The following is a 16909-nucleotide window of genomic DNA, read 5'->3' as shown; positions in this document are numbered from 1 at the left end:
GGTGTCCATTCCCGGACCACACCTGCTACGGCTTCTGCTCTGTGTCGGCCCTTCCCGCGCCGGCCCCCGGCGCCCCGCCAGCACCCCCACACTCACGTCAGGCTCCTCCCGTCCTCCCCCTCACCCGCCTGGACTCCCTCCAGGACCCATTGTTTCGCTGTTCTCTTCCCACCCTCCGTCCCGTTATCCCTCGCTGACCTTTGCGGGGCAGTCCGACCTGGGTCACCCCACCCCCCACGGTCCCCGGGACAGCAGGGGTGCCGCAACTGCCGGTCAGTGGTATCCGGCCAGACTAGAGCACCTGCTGCCCAGCGAGGCTTCTCGGTCCCAAATCCACTCTACGCATAGGCCAGTTCGAACGTCCTCTCTCCCCGCAAGAGTGCTGACCGCACGCCCTCGGCCTGATAATGTGACTTCACCCCCGTCCTGGGGAAGAGGCTCCGCGACCCCGAGCCTGCCGTCACCTGCTCTGGCACCTGTGCCCTCCTCCACGCCCGCTCCCTGGGACCGCTCCCCGCCTCGCCAGCCTCCGTTCCCGCTGCAGTACTGACCCTCCCTCTGACCCCCCGTAGGCCTCCATCCCCATCCTCACCCTGTATCTTTTCACCCCGTAAACATGCTCAGGTCTCTTCCATGGAGGAAACCAAACAAACGCAGGCCGCCGTCTGGTGCGCCCCGTGGCCGACCTGCACCCCCTTTCCCATGGAGATGCTGCTATCCTGGAGGGCTCCCCGGACACTGCTCCCGCCCGCACGGCTCCCCGTCTCCACCGGCTCGTGCCCGCCCGCCCGCCCGCCCGCAGAAGCCCGCGCCAGAACACCGGCGATCCGCGTGTAGCGAACCCTGCAGACGCCTGCCGGTCTGCATCTCGCCCGCGCACCTCACACCCTCTGCCAACCCCCACACTCTCCCGTGACTCCTGTTCCCTTCGTCCCACAGTCCTCCGTGTCGCCGCCCTCGGGTTTCTCCCCTGACACTCCAGCACATTCTGTCCTCCCGTGCTCAAGCCCCCTGGCACCCCCCGACTCTGTCCCTCCTCCCTGTGTCACGGTCACAGGGTAGGAACTCTCCTCGGGAGTCTCCTGGACTTCCGAAAAGCAGCAGGGTCCCAGCTGACCCTCACCTGCGTGCCCTCCCTTCAGGCACCAGCGCCCTCAGCGACACACGGACTCTGGCTTCCTCATCCCCCTCCCCCGCAGCTGGGACCGACTCTTGTCCCTTCTGCACCCGCACCCCCTGGCATGCGAGCCCCGCCCCCTCCCCACTGGGCCACATTCGCTCAGGGATCACTCGCCTGGATGAATCCAGCCACCGCCAACGTCTAGTCCTCCAGCCTCCAAACCTGTCACCCCCCACGGCCACTGAGCCGTGTCCCCAGACGCTGACCCCATCGGATCACTGCCCTACTCTCCTCGGACAGAGCCCACACACTGCAGTGTGGCCTACAAGAGTCCCTTTGACCTGCATGTATGGCCTCTGGGCCCTCTTCTGAACACTGTCATTCCTTCCTTGCTCCTCACACCTTCTCCGTCCCTGGGATTCTCCTGCTCATGCCCCAGCTTCCTCGGGGACGATGGCAACGGGTTCCCACAGGTGTGCAATGTGCTAGAACACGTGCCCCCCACCGGGACACGGGTGCCATGAATCCGGGCCCCGGTCACAGCCCCCAGCCTAGAAAGGTCCCGTGTTTCTGCTCCAGTTCATTTCTCCTGGGTTATTTTTGTTAGTGAGTTTGGGGCCCTCGTGGGCACATGAGCCCGTCTGCACAAAGCAGTGCACAACGGTCCACACGTGAGGGCCCTGCACAGCAGTGGCTGTGCCCCGCGGTGGGGCGGGCGACAGACACCCGAACAGGGTCCCAGAACTGAGGCACTTTGGGCACTGCTGGCCAGCCACGCTGAACCCCAGCCCCCGCCCCGCTCCTGCCCTGGGGCCGCTGGAGGAGAAGCAGCCCGGAGGGGGCGGAGGTGGGGAGCCAGCCGGGGGAGCGGGGAGACCCCGAGGAAAGCCGGTCTGGTCACGCAGCCCTCGGAGTGCCACGTGCCCCCGGGGGCCTCCTGGAAGGCAGGTCTGGGTCCCACAACATCATTAGGCTCCAGACTTCGCCTCGTCAAGGATGGGCGTGTACACGCACGTGCCCCGGCCAAGCGTGGTCAGCCCGTCCCAAGGCCCAGCAAGGGGGGACACAGGCTCGCGGCGCACAGGAAAGACCAGCTCACCAAGGACACGCACGGACCTGTCCGGCTCCTGCCAGGAAGGCCTGGCTCTGGCTGTCGCCTGGGGGTGGTCTGCCTGTGCGGAACCCAGAGGACAAGAGCGGCTCCAGCCCGCCTCCTGATGCAGCCGCCCTCCCCCTAACATGCCTCTTAATGCCGCCCTACACACCCGCCCGCAGCCAGCTCCTGAGGGGGCCCCCAGCCCGGGCAAGTTCACGACCCACCGGAGACCCTGACCCTCCATCTGGGCGCTGCTGCGGGTTTTCACCGGCGCCCACCTGGGAGGCTCCCGCCGTGGCTCCCGAGTCGCTCCACTGAGGCCAGAGCAAGAGGCACCCCTTGGCAGGACAGCGGCCGGCACCGTGACGGCAGCCCAGCTCCCCTGGACCACTGCAATCTCAGGTCTCTGCCGAGGACGCGAGCCTTTACCTGCGGTCCCTGCGCTTGTCCCTTGCAACTGATGCTCAGATTTTCATCTCACTCCTTACAGGAAAACACTCTTACGTGACGAGGAGGTGCCTGTCAACGGTAGGAGGAGTCCTTGTTGAATGCAGGCGTGGATGCGCTTTGTTTGCTGGTCAGCTTATTTCTGTAAGTCTAGTGCAAAGTATGGAGACTTAAGTCTCTTATTAAAAGGAAAAAAGGTAGAATCATGTTATATTTTCTTTGTTTTCTCTACTTTATTAAATAACTAATCTTTTATAACTTTTTAAAAATTTTTCTTTTTATTTTTAAAAATAATCCCTACACCTAATATGGGGCTCAAACTCATGACCCCGAGATCAAGAGTCACGCGCTCTACTGACCGAGCCAGCCGGGCCCCCAGGTTTTTGTTTTTGTTGTTGTTGTTGTTTTTCTTATCCTTGGTTTTTACTTGATTTATTTATTTTTGGAAGCTCTATTTTTTTCCCTGGAGTGCAGTTGACACACGATGTTACGCTCGTTCCAGGGGCAGGACAGTACAGTGACTCGGCCCGTCTTCCCACTACGCTGCGCTCGGTCTCACGCCGTCTGTCACCACGCAGCTCCGTGACAAAGCCACTCAGTGTGTTTCGTAGGCTCGTGCTCCCGCGACTTTTCCAAAACCATCCGATGTAGGGTGCTGTTTCTCTATGTGACTCGGTACTGAACACTCCTCTTTTCCTTGTAATTAGCTTTTTTGAAAAAAATGTGAGTATGTAATCCATAAGTTCTAAAGGTTAGGAGTTAAATTCATGAAATAGTAAAGTCATCGTTTTACAATAGTGGTTATTGTGCATAGAAATGTTGGAAATGTGTGTGACTCGTGTGTGTGTGTGTGTGTGTGTGTGTGTGTGACTCTTCGAAGCTGCCGTCTGAGAGCGTTTCCGTGCTCGCTTCAACACTTTCTCTTCCGTGGCGTCTGGCTCTGACTCTGAGCTGGGGGATGCCACGAACTTGCAGACTCCCTGGGGGTTTCCGTGGCAGCAGAGTCCAGAGCTCTGAGACCAGGTGTCGGTGCCGACATTCCACTTTCCAAGCCTCTGTAAAGCCAACTTCCTGCCCAAGGCGCTGTCCATGGGACACAGCGCTCCCAGCAGGAGGGAACCACACCACTGAGGTCACTCTCGCACCAAAGGACCCGTGTCCCTGCTGGCGGCACGCTACAGTCCGACCTCAGGGAGGGGATGGCAGCCTTCGACGTGTGCGTGCAGGTGTGAGAGAGGGCATGAGTGGCGGCGTGTGAGTGTGAGAGTGCGTGTGAGGCAGGACGGGACCCCGTGAGAGTGTGAGAGATGGAGTGTGCATGGGAGAAAGTGTGTCTGAGAGAATGAGTGTGGGAAAGTGAAAGGGAATGAGCGTGTGTGTTAGGGGGCCTAAGAGTGTTGGAGAGAGGGTGTGAGTTCATGAGTGTGTGAGAGTGTGACTGTGTGTGAGAGAGTGTGCGTGTGCGTGAGAGTATGTGAGGGAATGAGCGTGAGGGAGTGGGGAAGTGTGAGAGCGTCGCTGTGTCCGAGTGAGTGTGCGAAGGTGGGAGTTGTGAGAAGGCGTGTGAGTGACAGCGTGGGGACAGTGTGTGTGAGGGATGTGAGGATGTAAATGAGAGTGTGAGTGTGGGTGTGCGCGTGACGGAGAGAAGGGGGAGGGAAGAGGGGGAGGGCAGGGGGGGGACGCAAGGGGCGCGTGGGGGGCACATCTCTTGGGTCGGAGCACTTCGGGCTTCTGACTCCCCCCGAGCACCCTCCGGCGCGGGCTTTCCACGACATTCTCCCGCTCCGACCTTGAAAGCTGAGGACACATTCTGGGGTGGCTCCTTGGCTCCATTTCCGGCAGGCGCCCTGTTAACGACCGGTGGCCGGTGGCCGCCGTGGCCAGGCGGCAGGGGAGTGCGGCGGGCGGCGACCTGGAAGGGTCCCCTCTCTTCGTACCCCGCCCCCCGAAAAGTGAGGTCAGTGCCATGCAGCTGCTGCTCGAACTCATTGGAAAGCCTTGTTCTCCCAGAGAAAGCCAGCATTGTTGTCGACTTTGTTTGTTACACCCAAATCCAGCTCTGCTGAGCGGCCCAGCCTTCCCTGTTCTAGAGGGAATCGTCCTCAGTGATGCCGTCCGTCTCTGAGGACTTCTCGGTCCCGTCCCCCTCCACCCCTGCTCTCACAGCAGGGACGGCCAGGCAGGCTCAGACAGACCGACCCCTGCCCCGGCGACGGCCGCGAGCCTGGAAGGGGCGACAGACGCGCGGACAGCCGGGGCGACAGACGCGCGGACAGCCGGGGCATGCAAGTGCATGTCTTGGGGGACGGCGGAGAAGGATCGCGGACGTTCCCACAGACACACTCAGCCTCGGGAGTGAATCGGGGAAAGAGATTAAGTAGGAAACAGAGAAAGGACGAGGGGAGGAGGGAACGGAGGGTGGAGCGAGAACGGGGGAAGCTCAGGACGAGGGTGTTGAGACCTGGAATGAATCTGTGCTTTTACAGTCATGATGCTTCTCTGTAGAGTTTCTTTTCCCCCAGTCAGTAAGGATGCGGCGGCCAAGGCCCGTCCTCACACACCCTGCGGTGCACCCCCCACAGCTCCAAAGTTCATAGCAACAAAGTATAAAAATAGAAGGAAAATATTTAAATCATATAAACTCAATCTGAGAACAAAAACCAAGAGAGACTGAAAGGCATTTCTGGAGACAATTGTTTTTTAAAAGATTTATTTATTTATTTATTTATTTTAGAGAGTGAGAGTGTGAGCAGGGGGAGGGGCAGAGCGTAGAGGGAGAAACTCAAGCAGACTCCCCGCTGAGCATGGGGCGACCCCCACCCCCGACGTCATGATCTGAGCCAAAAGCAGCAGCGACGGCTTGCCAGACAGAGTCCCCCAGAGACAGACACCCCTAGACACACAAAAGCTTTCACACCGTACATAAACTTTCCAAAGTGGAAGAAATGATCCCAGGAATTTCCCCAAATTTTGAGATGAACTGCCTAGGGCTACCGTGAACTCCTAAGCATCTTAACTCTGATCTCTGAAGCTGTGTTAGACCGAGAAGGGAAGGCAGACAGGCTAGCCCAGTGCCCTCAGAGAGGGGCTCCACCAAGGAAAGGCCCTGGCACCTCCGGGTCCAGTCACTCACACGACTTAGAAAGCAAAGCGCTTGCCTACCACTGGCAAGGACGGACCCTGAGCCGACCGCCCCGCGAGCTGCGAGACTTCATGCAAGGACCTTCGCGAGCCACACCTGTCTGTGCCTCTGGCTGTGTCTAGTCCCGCTCCCTGAGCCCAGACTGACCCCCCAGATCTGCACGTGGAATTCTCAGGCTGCGCGGCCCCATCGGTTAGTTCCCGGTCCCTCTGGCTTAACCCCGAAGCTGATGAGGGGAGAAGGCGGACCCCGCGGAGGAACCCAAAGTCGGCCGGAGGCCACCCCTTCCGGCCCAGCAGAGTAACCGGCGCCGCGTCTGCCCCCTCAGCCTGCCCCGGTTCCTGGTTACTCGAGTCAGTGCAGTGGACGTGGCGGCATCTTTTAATGCGATCGAAGAGAGAATGTGACACGCTCTGCGACATCAGCCCTAGAAGAGAGTTCTCCCAGGGAGGGGTGATTGGCGGTTTCATTAAAGGTTTAGTTTCAAATACACACACACGAGGGCAAGTGCGTGTGCTTCTTTCTCTCACGCTGGGGTCTGAAAGCCGCCGCCCTAGAGGGAGAGGAGGGAAGAGCCAGAGGATGGAGGTGCGGGAGAAGACAGCCCGGGAAGGCTGGGCTCGCCCCGGCCTGGGTGCCCGCTGAGCGCGGGACAGGACGCCAGCCAGCCCGCCTGCCCGCTGCCCGCTGCCCGCCCGGGGCCCTCGCTGGAAGAGCGGAGCTGGGGAGGAGGGAGGGCGGCCTCAGCAGCGAGCGGCTCCGGAGGGGGACGACGTGGCTCTTCCAACAATCCATCCCACAGCCTGAAGACGTGGGGGGGGGGGCTCTCCCCTCTCCCCCCTCCCGAAGGCTGATGCTGCTTCCGCAGCAGAAATCAGGGCAGGTGCAGAGCCGCACACGCGGCGTTGCTATGGCAACCTACTAGCTCCCCGGCCTTCCGCGAATGCATTTGTAGGACCTTGTCATTCCCGCCGCGGTGCCTCCAGGAGCCCAGGCTCAGGCCTGACACCACCAAGCCCAGGGAGAAAGGAGCCCCCCCAGGAGCCCCCCCAGGCCCGCAGCTGCGCTGGCAGCTCCCCTATGCCACCCCCGTGCGAGTGATTGACTCTGCCAACAGGCAGGACGCTTGTTCTTAGCTCTTCCTGGGGCTCTGGTCTAGAGGACCGGCGGGGGCCGCGGCCGGCACAGACACAAGTCCCTGTTCCCTCGGTGACCGCCTGAACCCCGTTTCGGGAGGAGGCAGCAGACTCAGGAGGGGCTCCCGGCCCTCAGTGAGGAGCCACGAGGCGGCACACAGGAGGCCGCGGAGGTGACCGCGGCATTGGTGCGAGTGCAGCTCACAGAGAGCACAGAGGGCACTCGGGCTTCTGCTTCCGTCCTGCGTCCTGTCCCGCCGGGAACGTCCTCAGCGGTGCTTGGGGACAGTGGCCAAGGGAAAGGAAATCATGGAAAAAAGCCACACCCTACAGCAAGACCTAGTGTTCTCGAAATCCGTTCTATTTTTATCACCAAATATTTAACCTCTTTTCAGTGAGTTCAAGGGAGTCTTCCGGGCTAGGATGGGAATAATAATCAGGAAATGACCCATCGTAAAAACGGGCAGAGGCGGGATCCGAGAGCGCGCCCCGGCAGGTGCCGCGCCGCAGCCGTCATTGGAGTGAAGGACAGCAAAGCCCCACCGAGATGCCCGCACGCACCCGCGGCAGGAGCTCAGATTCCCCGTGGGACACACGGGCGCGGGCGGGGAGCAGCCCAGGCAAAAGGCAAAAGGCTATTTGACCTCCAGGCCTCACCGTGCGTGAGAAGCCCGCACGGAGCCCCGCCAACCTCCCGTGTCAGAGCGCTGGCTGCAGCACCGTGACATGGGCTCGGGCATGGGGACTGGGACAAAGCCTGGGTGCAGAGACTTTGATTTGGGGCGGCCGCACCCTGCGGAGCCTTTCCAGCCCAGGAGTCGGTGTGCCCGAGGATGAGGGGCTCCTCCCCTCTGGGACACACAAAGCCCCGTGTGACCGGCTGCTACCCTCCCAGTGTGATGCCCCCAGAGAGGACATATCCAGCGTGTCCCGGGACCGCCAGCTGCCTCCCCTCCAAACACTGGGGCCCCGGCCGCTTGCAGCTGGTGCGGGACCCACGCATGTCGCTCAGAAGCTTCTGCCTGGATGTGGTTCACCTTTCCAGAGGACACCATAGTGTCGTACGCAGGCAAGACATCTGCGGGCAGAAAACACAGAGCCTGCCTCTGGGCATCATGTGGCCTTCGTGGAGTTAACTAGGTGTTTCCCAAAGCAGTCAGGGACCAGGGAGATGACGTCCTCCGTGGAGCGCTGGGACCCAGCTCGGGGACCAACCCCGTTGAGCCCACACTTGTCACGCACATGGCCGCCTCCTCTGGGAAGCCAGAGAGCACAATAAGTGCTACGTAAAACCAGTCGTTTTGATCGAAAACAGCCAAGAAGAAATCATAGCCAGGATTAACGGTAGAAACAAAGCGAAGCCTGAGCGGAAGCCTCGGTGTTGTGCAAGCAGCTCCCCTCGGCCGGCTCTCACATCCCACTTGTTGGGATGTGGGCCGAGTCTCCTCGTTATGAAAGGTGCGTGTGGAAGATTCGGCACGTTAACACACGTGCAAGCACCCACAGACTCCCTCGGAGAGGCGAACCTCTGTCCAGGACCTGACGCGCGGCGTGAGCCCAAGGACAGGACGTGACCGCAGGCCCGGCGGAGCGCAGAGTAACTCCGTATCTGTTGGGTCTAATGACCGACCGTGTCGGCGGGTGTTCTGATGTCTAGTTCACTGCAAATGTGATGGCAAACAGGAAAAAACATGACCCTTAGCTGCAGATCCCTGGACCAGCGAAGAAAATAAATGAAATGCTGGGCTGCTCTGTGGAAGCGAGAGTTTGCAGATCATCAGTCGGATCCGTATTTCACTTCTAACACAGCCACGGCTGGAAGGTAAAGCACCGGGAACGGAGGAACAGAGATGGGGCTGCGCTCCCCGCGCAGGGGCGAGGTCCTTCCTGTGGCTCCTCCCCCGAAGGCTCAGCCACAAGCCGGGGAGACAACTTGCCAGGAGCACGAGAGCGGGAGCGGGTCAAGGGCCACTGCCGCTCCCACCGCCCCTCGCAGACCTGCGCCCTCGGATCTCCACCCCAGATCAGGACTTGGAGCCTGATGGATGGACTCCGGAGGGTCTCCCTTGGGTGGGGAGGAGTCTGTGCGGAAGGAGGGGAGCCGGTGTGAGCAGGAGGGCAGCTCTGCTGGCCGGTTGCACTTACTCGGGGTGTCCCCTGCCCATCCTTCCCGGCCCAGCCCGCGGGAGAGCGGCCCCCTCCCTCCGGGCTCAGGCCGGCCCTGGGCCAGCAGGAGCCCCGCAGGACTGCTAAGGGCCATCACGGGGTTTCTCCACGGAGCTTCTCCGTCTGGTTGGAGGGCATGTGTCCTGGGTGAGGAGGGACCCTGACAGGAAGCCTGGCCTGGAGCGGAGAAGACACGGAAGACCCCGGATGGGGTGGAGGGTTCTCGCCGCAGCACAGACACACCAGCCAACGCCCCAGCAGGGCAGGATCGGCTAATCTCTTTGCTGTTTGCATGTGTCCACACTGAACCCACCGGACACAGGGGGCTCGGTTTCGTGCTGATAAAGCACAGCCTGGGAAGTCACGCGACAGAAACGCCCTTGCACTGGGAGCCCAGAGAGGAGCCCCAGCCACGGGCGAGCGAGGAGAAACCCGGCCGAGGGAATGGAAGGCTGGGCCGGGCGGGAGTCGAGTGCGTGCTGGAGTCCTACGGGCCACGGGGGGTGCGGGCCGCGGTGACCTCGGGGTCAGCAGGGGGGAGCAGTGGGGCAGGGGGCGGGCCGGGGGAGCACCCACTCCTCCCTGCCGGGTCCCCAACACACATGCCAGACGGCCAGCCCCGGCTGAGTGGAAACTTCTGAGTGGGAACGGGTTTGCCAGCGGATACGGGCTCTGGGGGCTCCGGTACCAGCTGCACGGGGCTGGGTCTCCCTGGAACGGAGAGCCCGGCCTCCGCTCTGCCGTCACCCCTGCAGAGGGAAAGGGGGGCAGGCAGACGTGCTCGTGCTGGGGGAGGGCCAGGCGGCGGGACACAGCTCGCACCGTGTCCTGGCTGGACATCTGAGGTACAGGCATGGGTCATCCCACGTCCGGAGAATTCTCACACACACACACGCACGCACGCACACACACACACACACACACACACACGCACACACACGCGCGCACGCACGCACACGCACACGCACACACACACACACACACACACAGAAACCGTATAACCTAGCAAGTGCCTTCGTGAACATCTCTGGGATGTCCCTGGAGGTGTGGAGAGGGCAGGGCCCGGGCTCTCAGAGACCAGCGGTCACCCTCACGTGACAAGGAGGGGAAGCAGGAAGAGCGGAGAGAGGGAGAGGCACGGGTTCGGGACTGTGCTCACAGGGAGGAATCCCAGGGCCCCGACACGTGTCTCGTGTCAGTCTCTGGCTCTGCCCTGGAAGACCGTGGCTCTGGGTCTGCAGTGACGGATCGAGCCTCTCGGATCGAGCCGGTGAACCTGGCTGCTGGGGACCGGAGCGCCGGTGTGTGTGCAGTTCTCTCTCCGAGCAGGATGGACAGCAGGACGCTGGAGGACATTCCCACACGGGGTCCCCTGACGGGTCTGTCTGACTGTGTGGGGCTCAGTGGAGCTGCGGTTTGATGGGCATGAGGGGACCGGAAGGCTCCTGAAACTCTCCTCCTAAGGAACAGCTGCTGCTGCAGGAAGGACAGACTGTCCCAAAGGTGAGGTGCCCCCCCCCACGCGCCACAGTTGCCCTTGCCCTAGTGCGGGCTTCTTGGGCTGTTCCTAGGCCACCGGGGGGCTTGTGGGACACATTCCTGACCCCACACTGGGGACTCTGACTCGGCAGGTTGGGGGTGGGATCGTGGACCAGACCGAGCACTTGCCGTCCACCCTGGCTGGACGCGCCGGGAGTGTCTTTAACAACACTGGAGTCCGAGGCCCCACTCCTGGACCGTCCGGCTTGCTCCATCAGGGCAGGACCCCCTCGGGGTTTTCAGAGCGCACGTGCGAGGCTGAGACCCAGCCGTGTAAGGCGGGGCGGGCAAGGGCAGGCCCGGGAGCCGGCCTGGGAGGGAGGAAGGCTGGATGGGGCGGCTAACGGAGCTGCGGAGCTGAGGACCAACACGGCTTTCTCCCCCACAGGAAAGCAGCAGGAGGAAGTGGTCCAGGACCAGCGCTGGGTTCCGGGTTTGGGCACTGAGGGGCGGGCAGCACAACGTTGCCTATGACCAAGGTGGACTGGGTTTGTGGGGGAAAGCGTGGAGTGGCATTGATGCCTTCGGAGACACTGCCTTGGGGGCCCCTGGTCCCGGCGTGCCCGTCACACAGCCTCACAGCCTGACCCAGGAGCCCCCATCCTCGCCGAGAGCCTCAGAGCGCATCTCTTCTCCCAGAACGGAGCCGGCTCTGGGAGGGGCTGGGACAGCACCCGGGGCCCAGTTACCCCCGAACCTCACCTTCCGGGGTCCAGAGCCGGCATACCTCCCCCGTTCAAGGGTGAATTCCAACAGGATGAGGACGAATCTGACTCCTCTTCTGCCACCGGGTCCCCCGGGCATTGGGAGCACGGGGGCATCCGCGTGTGTCCATCCCCTGTGGGAAGGCATTGGCTCCTGCTTCAAGAATGCGAGAGTGTCTAGTGTCTTACAGTGTAAGGGTCGGTGAAGCCCCAAGGATATGGTTCGAAGCTGGGTTTAAACCGTGTGTGCACAGAAGAGGAAGTGAGAGACGCGCTTCCTGGCGGCCCCGCAGCAGGTGCTTGGAGGGGCCGGTGGGCGGAGGAGGCTGAGCCGGCCCTGCAGGCCCCGGGGGGTGGAGCCGAAGGGGAGAGTGAGCAGAGGCAGGACAGAGGAGAGGCCAAGCGGGCTCCAGGGAGCTGAGGGAAGGTCCGCTCCGGCGTGACCTGGGGTAGCCAAAAGGCCCCGCGCGGTGGAGCTTGTCACGCGAGGCCCCAGGAGCTTCCTTCCCCTCACACGCTCGTAGCTCAACGGCCTGGGATCACCAGCAGCAAAGTCCCGGGCAGCGGGGAGCCCAGCTGGGCCGACTGTGCCCATCTGCTCGGGACTGTGCCGCTCTGCTCCCCGGGGCTGGAAAGGCCACTGCGTCTTGCCTCCGTCTCCATCCAGGGACGGGCCTTCTCCCCACGGCCTCCCGACTGGGTCTCGAGGGGCAGGAACACAGGCTGGGGGACCGGCCAACCCCTTGGCTGCCCTCCTCCCCTCACCAGAAAAACCGCATTTCTTCTTGACCTCGGGTGCGGTCTGAGGTCTCCTGCCCTTGCACAGGGCTGACCCCTGCCTGGGGCCTCTGAGGGGGCTTAGTGACTTCCCTGGCCCGGTCTTGGGGCGCCTCCTAGGCCGTGGTAGCTGATTCTGTTCAGACCGCTGCCTCCCTGCTCACCCCAGTTTCTGGTGGTCCACCCCACACACAGCCCATGGGAGCCGGCCGCGACCCTGACGGCAGGGTCCAGAGCTCCCCGAAGGCTCTGTCCCCAGCCCACAGTGGTCAGGAAATGCTGGAATCCCCTACCCCAGCTCCGCAGCTCCTGCTGTCCGTCCACCTGGGGCCCAGGAGCCGCTGAGCCTCACCCTTGGGTTTTCAGGCTGGGCAGGGCACCTCCCCAGGGGAGATCCCCAGAGGAGCTGAGACCCCCACCCTGTACTTACGACCAGACCCAGCTCCGTCGTGGGGCTCCAACACCAGGACACCTACAGCCACCGCCAAAGGAACCTCGCAGTCCCCACCTCCCTGAGCCCGAGACCTTTGTCTTGGGCAGGTGACCAAGCACCACGAGAGGTGTTCAGCCATGTTCTTGGCAAGTTCCCTCCCCAGCATAGGACACCTACGGGCTCCGGGGACCTTTGTAACCGCCCGCCCACAGGCCCAGCTGCAGACTCCCCGGGAGCTCCCCGCTATGTGACCGACGGCCCCATGGGTCCTGAGGGTCTGCACGTGTTACACACGGACATTTCATGTCAGAGGAAGGGGCCATCTGTGGTTCGGGGCTGGAGGGTCCCAGGTCCCCGCCCCAGGAGCACCTGCAGTCTCTAGAGGGCTGGGGGCCAGCATCCCTGCAGGGAAGAAGCGCTCAAAGGGCTAGAACTGAGAGGGGCGCGGGTCCTCCAGCCTTCCCACAGGTGACAGAGATGGCCCAAGTTCACAGGTGGTGACACTCAGGTCACTGGGGCCACAGCTCCGACAAGGGCCAGTTCTAGAAGGACAAAGACCGCGGACACTGCGCCGGGTCTTCTCTCTTCTCCTCCGCCCTTTAACCCCCAGCCTCTTGCATTCTCACCCGGCGCCCGCCGGCCGGCCTCCGGCCACCTCTCGCCAGCTTGGGGGGCCGTGACCGAAGCTTCTCGGGAGGCTGGGCTTCTCGGTGTGGGCGGGACATTCCGCGGTGGGATGACACTCGGGTTTTACAAACATACCGGTTGCAACAGCTGTGACTGTATTAAAATAAGCACGAACACGTCCTCTCGTTCAGAGGAATGGAAAGCGGAAACACGGGCGAACAGTTGTCTGCCTTTTACGATAAAGGCGCTCGACGAAGCCTGGGAGAGTGGCAGGGCCCCGCAGCGTCATCTCAGGCGTCCCTCTGACTGTGGGGGCGGCTCCCTCGTGGTCACACGGCCCAGCCTGCGGCCTTGGAGCCCAATGGGACCAACGGGCAAACCCGGGCACCACCTCCAGCAGGTCTCCCGGCGAGATGAGCGGAGCACAAGGAGGACAGGAGGCCTCCTGGCAGCATCTACACGGTCCCCACCACGGTGTCACTTGGCCCTGTGACCCCAGGCCCTGTCACTGACAAGTGGAGGAGCAGGAGGCTGTCCCCACCCGGTGCTCTCCAGGGGCTGCTCCTTGCCTGGCTCTAGATCCCAGCAACCTCGCGTGTGCATGGAAGCAGGAGGCCGTCGTCCTGGGACCCTGTCTGCACACTCCTGGGACCCTGTCTGCACACTCCTGAGGCCTCATCCTGTCCGCACCCCGGACCAGCCGGAGGCAGCTCGGCTCTGTCGGGTTCTGCCGTGCAGGGCGCTGTGCCCCAGCGCCTCGGGGAAGGTTCACATGCGGGGAAGCCAGAGCAGCTCGCACGGATACTCACGCCAGGATCAACATTTCCCCGGAGCGCCTTGCAGCCCCATCCCCGGGAAGATGTGACGCTCCCTCGGGGCATATATTTGCAAGGTCTTTCCCTAAACAATGAGGAGGAAAGAAACAGAATTCCCATGGATTTTAAGTTCCTGGGCACGTGACATGTTTAAGTAACGGGTCCATGCGGCTGGGGTGCGGGAAGTAAGGTTTTAATCAGGGGTTCCTGACTCTGACCACGGAGCTGGGTTCTGGATTTGTTTTGTTTTTAACAATCTAGGGGCAGCTGGGGTCCAACACAGGAGAGCTCTCAACTCAGCTGAGAAGGAAAAAACCCATTTAATGGTGCTGCCATTTAAAAACCATTTTAATGACAAAAAAAAAAAATTATCAGCAAGAGCGTTTAAGAATGTAATAAATTTCCTTTCTTGCTGAGCCTTTGTCGTGAAAATTGGAGGGGAACCACAATCCACTCTGGTTGTTAGCTTTATTCTTGCAAAATAAATAGAAAAACTCCCAAAGCCAGCAAACAATGTAATGTTTGTTTTTCCCCAGTAGTATTTTACATAATGTGGCTTTACAGGCCAGCCAGGCAATTTTAGGCGATTTTAAATCTCCACTAATTCCCTGGAGAAACAATCAGGCGGGCGTCCAGCCTGGGCCGATCCGGAGTCCCCGGGGCCTCCCAGTGAGGCTGGCCTTTCCGGCTTCTCGGGTCCTGCCACTGGCTCCACGGCCCAGGTGGTCTTTGTTTCCACTCACCCACCGGCCCCAGCGTGACTCCCCCCGCCGCGAGCCCCGTGCCCTGGCGCAGCGCCCGCTGGCGGGGTCCCTGGTCTGGGCATGTCAGGCCTGGGACTCACCGTGGCCCCGTGTCTCCAGCGTTGTCACAACAGAAGCCAGCCGCCCCGGCGACCGACACACACTCTGTGTCCCCAGCCGGGCTCCCTCACTGCTGCTAAGACACCATTCAGTGGCCACTGTTGTACCAAGGGCCACCTGGTGGGGTGGGGTCGGGGTCCACTGCTGCTGGTCCTTGCTGCGTACTTTTTCTTGCTCTGTTTTAGGTTGGACCCCTTCCTCCCAGAAAGCATTTTCTTCTTCCCCTGCACGAACCGCCTACAAACATGCATCCCAGGTCTCTGGTCAGCGCCAGCCCACGGTGTGCCCTGGGGAGGAGCGACTGTGCTGCCGCGGGCCAAGGCACACAGGGTGCGCAGCGCAGCGTGGGGGCTCCGTGTCCCTGAGCTGCAGTGGCCGGCAGCATCGCTCCACTCTTCTCTGGTCAAATGTCCCACCTCCCCCGCCCCCCAACCCCAGCAACATGTGAGGTCACACCACCAGCGCCCTCTGCCCAAGACCCAGACAGACCCCCTTTGGGCGCCTGCAGCCCGCGCACCCTTCCCACAGCCCCTCCTCCACCCCGGACCTCACGGCCTCTCAGAACTTCCCTTTTTGCTCAAGTGGGAGCAGAGTTGGCTTCTATTTCCAGAAACCAGAGAACCCCAATAAATAGATTTTGCTTTCTCTGTTTCTCTACTTAAATGCGTTTGGGGTTGTTGAAAACCAAGGTTAGGAAGTCATTTGTCCTTAACTTCCCAAGTGGACCGAGTCCCCTAGACGGGCCGGTGTGTAGCTCCCCCCGAGACGACGGCGGACGAGCGGCTTCTGAGAACTGAAACCCCTGGGGCGCCCTCACACCCCGCGGGCCGCAGTGGCCGTCTCCAAGCACACCCCAAGCCGTGGGGCCTGCAGAAGCCGTGGCGCGGGAGGTCAGGTGCTGGTGACCAGCGACCAGCGGGATCAAACGCCAAAGCAGCGCTGTTAAAAACCCGCCCTGACCTTCCCAGTGTCCAGGCCCCCCGCCCCCGCCCTTGCACTCTTGCTGGCGAAAGGACATCAACCTGTTGGGCCTCCCTGGTTGCTCCGGGCACGCCCCACAGGTGGGTTTCTGCGGTTCCGGCTCCCTCGATGCCTTGTTGGGAAACCACCAGATGACCGGCTCATCTGTCTGCCTAATACCTTAGGTAAAGATGACAGCAAAGGGTAGGTGAAGAGTGAACAGGGCAAACGTTCCATTATGACCCGGATTGCTAAAGTCCCGAGGTGCTGGGTGGTCCCACCCGACTTTGAACAGCCACCACATATGAGCGGGACAGTGCTAACCAGCGGGCGGAAAGCTGGGGGACGCCCCAGGACCGGCTTCATCCGATTCCCCCGAGATCAGAGGCCGCGTCCTTAACCGCCTGTAGATTTCTCCACGTGCGGGAAGCGGATTACAGTCCGGCGCGCGCAGGAAAGGGAGCTGGCGGTGGAGGGCTGGTTCCCGGAGGGGAAGGCACCTGAGCTCTACAGGCGTGGCAGTGACCTGGGCACAGATGCCTACGGGGCCAGCTATCGGTGGCTGCAAGTCTGGAGACCGCAGAAGTAGCCAGAGGCCACAACGAGCTGAAGGGAGGGCTGGGGACAGGTCCCAGGTGCGGAGCCAGACGCCGTGCAGGACACGAGCCCCCCCCACTGCCCGAGGGCTCCTCCATGAGTACCGGTCCTTTGGGTGGTTTCAGCAGAGAACAGCAGCGTTCCGAAGTAGCGTTAACCACGAGTAGCTGCACGAATAGTGACTTTACGGGAGGGGAAAAAGTCCAAAAGGGGCTTCAAATCTCAACTACAGGGTCAGTATGGGGATCACTCAACTCGTCTGTGAGTGGCGGTCAGGACGAACGGGTCCACGCTGTTTCATCCTGAGAACTCAAGATCAGCTTGAAGACGACCACAGTCATGTTCAGATCCCAGCCGATACTAATGCCAGGGGCGTGAGGCATGAAGCACTTCCGTTTAAATCCGGTTTCTTTGTCTGCTTATAGAAACCCGGAAGACGGGAGCCAAGAGAACATGGATCTTTTGGACCAAGATGATCCAGTGA

The 16909-nt window shown here is 61.5% G+C and overlaps 1 long non-coding RNA gene across 1 annotated transcript; it reads right to left on the bottom strand.

The window, feature by feature from the left end:
* Nucleotides 1-5359: 5359 nt before the first annotated feature.
* Nucleotides 5360-15348, bottom strand: LOC309864741. Its single transcript, XR_014311729.1, has 3 exons — nt 14850-15348; nt 9960-14090; nt 5360-9084 (listed from the first exon to the last, which is right to left on the bottom strand). It is a non-coding gene; the product is annotated as an uncharacterized lncRNA (long non-coding RNA).
* Nucleotides 15349-16909: the final 1561 nt, after the last annotated feature.

The sequence above is a fragment of the Mustela nivalis genome (assembly GCF_964662115.1).
Source record: "Mustela nivalis genome assembly, chromosome: 5".
NCBI lineage: Eukaryota > Metazoa > Chordata > Mammalia > Carnivora > Mustelidae > Mustela > Mustela nivalis.
The sequence above is the reverse complement of the archived record's forward strand: the minus strand, read 5'-3'. Positions and strand labels throughout refer to the sequence as shown.